Below are 4,624 nucleotides of genomic sequence, written 5' to 3'. Positions count from 1 at the left end.
CTGCAGATGTTTACTCACGCATACAGCATATGTATGCCAATCCACCGTATACCAGTAATTTCAACTCTCACAGTACATTGTCATGCATAGACCGACCGCCGTATAGCTTCGTAGCACTTATCGTCTTGGCTATAAGGTCAAACGCGGAACAGATGGCTACATTGAAAGATATCTACCGCTTTATAGAGACAACTTTTCCGTATTATCGTATGACGAGCCCTGGCTGGATGAATTCAATCCGTCATAACCTCTCTTTGAACAATTGCTTCATCAAGAGTCCTCGTAGTATACATGACCTGACTCACGGTCATTTCTGGTGACTAGCAGAGGTTTGGAAAGAAATGTTTTCTGAAAGCGACTTCCGTCGCCGTCGTCGAGGATATAAGAAATCCAATAACCACGAGTTTATAACAACGAACAGCCAAGCGAACGAGGATTATATTGCCCGATATAAACCTGCAAGCACGTCGTCGTCGGTGGAGTCATGCAAGAAACAGACGCCAAATTACGTTTCCTCGATTACACGTAGCGAGAGAACACAAGAAAGTCATGTAAACGGAAAACAGTTTAGTGACTTTAGTATTGCCAAAATACTATGTTGTCAGTCGAAACGAAAAGCCAGCCACTGTGATGTATCGGACAATAAAAGGATTAAACATGATGGACGTATTGTTCGTAATGACACAAAAGACACTGCGCGTGACATTCCTGGCCAATCTTTCAATGCAAGTAGTCAGATATCTTCAATTCGAGTCATTTTGTATTACCCACCAGTTTCAAGAAAGTTTTAATAATAAACCGTGCTGCTAAATATCAGCTACGTATGAGTGTATTTGTTCTGTATATGTATTACTTTAAACTTATATTCGTACAATTATATATGAACCGTCAAATTTAAAATAAAGAGAACTAATATTAAAATTCCACGACATTTCTGACGCAAGTTGTATTAAACAAAATGCGGTTATCCTATTGAAAGTGCACTCGATTGGTTGTTTCATCTTCCCCAGTGGCACAATCGGTTAGCGCGCCGTACTTATATGGCAGTACTGCTCGGTTACTGAGCAATGCGGAGGTTGTGAGTTCAAGCCTCACCTGGGGAATGAGTATGTTTTAAATCGCAGTAATAACCAATTTAAAGTGAAGTTTCCATTCATGAAATGCCTGCTTGGCGTGTTGGAGCTATATAATGTAGCGGCACTCGATAACTTGCTGGTATGACTAGCAGGAAGGAATCACTATAATGTCCTTGAAGTCATTTGTGACTGGATGAAATTGTTGGCACGCACGTGGGGTACAGAGGTCTTGTGATGAAGGGGTAATTGGGTAAATTTCTTGGCTTCGATATCGTTTCATGCTTCTGACTAGTTCTTCGCTGCGGACTGTTTTCTTCGGTGAGCAGCCTAATATATTTGATATGCTGAAGTCTTTGCAGGTCTTTCTCGTTTTCTCCGTCGACGAAAGTGTGTCAAATTTTGTGACGGACAGCTCAGGACTACTTCGATTGCACTTTACAGTTGAAACCGCACTTCGGGAGGTTTGGTGAAATCCATTCTCACCGTATTTCTGTTTGCTTTCGTCCGCGAAGTTTGAAGAAGATGAACTTGACGAGTGACTGTCTGATCTCCTATAACCTCGAACACGGCGGCGATAGTTTCCCTCAGTAAACATTTCTTCCCACCGGGAGCTGAGTGCCCAGAAATGCCCGTGGGTCTGATCATGAATACTACGGTCAATCTTTACGAAACAACTGTTCATCGATAGATTGTGACGAATTGAGTTCTTCCAACTCGGGTTTACGTTTCAATAATACGGGAAAGTTGACTTAATGTACCCACATATGTCTTTAAGTGTCGCTTTCTGATTGTGATGTGACCGGATTGTCATGATGGCAAAGGCTACAAAGCTGTACGGTGGACGATCAGCGCCATATGGATGGTTGTTGATATCTTCGGCGGTGATGTGATTGTTGTTATGATATGGATGGAAAGCATATGTACACCGTGTGTTTGAGTAGATATCGTTGGGAAATAGAGAGTTGGAATACATGGTCATTGCTGGTATGGCGCAGACTGATGTGGTGTTTGCTAAACGTATCGCCTTATATACAATTAGATTCTCACATATTTGCATCTCAATATGCCGTCTTGTTGTTATCAAATCGCGAGACGTACGACTAGACAATGGCACTGACCAGCATTTAACAAGCATGTCTAATTCTGGGAGGCACTTATAGACAATTTGTTTTCCCACATCTATTGTCTGATCCACACCTTTGGCAAAATACGCCGCTCATAGTCAATTTGACTTCAAACATGGCGGATATCGGAAAATCTTAATGTTCAACGTGTTGTGTGGTTCACAGAATATGTGATTGAACCAAGGCTTTTTATAGAAATACTCCAGTTATCAAAGGCTACATTTCACTGAAACCCATTTCTTCGAAAGTAATATATGTTCATTCAACTATCCAAATACCATATAATATGTACTATATACTGTTGTTTCTTTTAGGCCGTTTCCCGAGCAAAGGCTACATTTTTATACCAAACTAGAGACCAGATAGTTGGAGTTCGTTCAAACTGTTGACGAACAAATGCCATTAATATCGGATAATCAATGTGAAAATACCCAACCTTATTACGACAAGAACAAAATCGAAAATAAATAACATGTGTGTGGTCGGTTGTTCCGACCAAAAACGTTTCGGTCACACAAATGTAATATATATTATCGACCGAGTTCTTACCGTTATATGTATTTATTTATTTCTAACTCGTATTTATATTTATTTACTAATAACAGATTTCCACCGATCTCGAAAATATAATTAATTCGTCCATGTAACGTACGTATTACACCTAGATAATTATAAATACGCAGTTCTTGTAACGTACAGAATATTAGCATTGCAACGATTTATCTTTGAAAGCGATGGAATGAAGCAATTACGTCGGAATAGGACTGATCTTGATGGGGACGTTTTGTCATAATTCTCATTTGCCTTGTCATTTGTTGAAGGCGTCGTTTTTGATCGAACAACACATGATATAGACTGAAGTGGTATTGTATAGCGCAGTTTGTTTAGACTGGCATGGTGTAGTCTACTGTTCATGGTGCAAGACTACGAATGTCGCTTTTTGTCGACAAAGATACCGCCGAGTACTCGTGTTTTGGTCCGACTGACTTTCACCAATCGTCTCTACAATCCATAATATCGTTGACAGTACCTTTTCAAGATTATCAGTACGAGATCGGGCAAGGCTTCTCGGCTGACACATACCATCTGAGACAGTTTAGATGTAAACACATAACTCATACTCGTTTTGTGTTTGTGTGTTTTTATGCTATGCTAATGATTCGTATAAACCTCCATACTTCAAGTTTCGTGCCAGACGACAAATTACGAACCATGCTCTGTATAGTACATCAACACTTGCCGTGATTTTCGTTGGTTGATGTGAAGGGCCTGATACGTAATAATACATTCTCTACGACAATTGCACGTTTAACAGATTTATCATTCAGATTCCTATGTGACTTTAGTTAATTTCTATATTATTTGCATATAAGTAAAGCTCAATCCGCTTCCAAAAGTGTACGCAAAATTGATATGATCATTTATTTACGTACTAGTACATAATATTCAACTCCAGAATTGTTATATTGGGAATGCATTTCCGTACTCGTGTTTACAGAGAGACACGTGTTAATACTAGTATTACAGTTGCACCATTAAATGCATGCAATAGGCGAGTTTCTGTTCTACTACGAGATCTCGCGAGTTGCGTGAAACACGCGCGCCGAACGTCTTCAGCAAAAAACGAACGATTTGATTTTGAACTCGAATTTCTTGATTTCGTAGCTCACATCGAAAAGCCGATCTTTGACATGGGAATATTGTGTTTGAATACCCTTACTTCATCGAAATTGACCATCACCGAATGTGTACAGCACATTATTAAGCATGGAAATATCACCCAAATACTTTCACGTTTGTCGAATTCCACGCGATGTTTGTCGTCACTATGACGCTATGAACTTTGTCTATCCTGTTTTTATGTTCGTTTTAACGCATAACGCGGGATCTAGCAGTGAACAGAAAATGCTCTATTGAACAATATATATTTATTGCATTCGATTTGGTGTGTTTAAAGTCTCACACATGATATTGCTACGCAATTGTTAACAGTTCGTTGACACCGTGTCCCGTCGTATCTTTGTCGGCACAGTGCGACATTCAGAGTCTCGCACCCAACTATTAGCCGTTAATAATGGCCGCCAGACTGCAATTTTCAAGAGCGTCGAAATGTGTTTTATTTGTCGACAAGCATACTGTCATCTGGCAAAGTGAGTATGAGTTGTGAGATGAGTTTGATAACAAATAATTGATGATGAACCCAGATAAATTTCCGTTATATTTTTGAAATGTCAACTTATTTTCCCATCGAATAATAACAAAAATAATGAAACAAATTAGCACCCAAGTATTCGCAAATAGTTCTGATTTGTTTTATTATTATTATTGTGTTCTATTATTAGGAGTATTCGAGTGGCAATAAAATACGAAATTACTATATAATGCATTTTTTTCAACAATAGTATTGGTGACATACAAATTGTA

At 39.0% G+C, this 4,624-nt stretch overlaps 1 non-coding gene across 1 annotated transcript; it reads left to right on the top strand.

Annotated features, from left to right (window-relative positions):
• The first annotated feature begins 1,003 nt into the window (after window positions 1-1,003).
• TRNAI-UAU (transfer RNA isoleucine (anticodon UAU)) lies at window positions 1,004-1,103 on the top strand. Its single transcript has 2 exons — window positions 1,004-1,041; window positions 1,068-1,103. It is a non-coding gene; the product is annotated as a tRNA-Ile (tRNA).
• The last annotated feature ends 3,521 nt before the right edge of the window (window positions 1,104-4,624 follow it).

The sequence above is a fragment of the Saccoglossus kowalevskii genome, chromosome 4 (genome assembly GCF_978046115.1).
Source record: "Saccoglossus kowalevskii chromosome 4, keSacKowa6.1, whole genome shotgun sequence".
Classification (NCBI taxonomy): Eukaryota; Metazoa; Hemichordata; class Enteropneusta; family Harrimaniidae; genus Saccoglossus; species Saccoglossus kowalevskii.
This window is presented reverse-complemented; position numbering and strand designations above follow the sequence as displayed.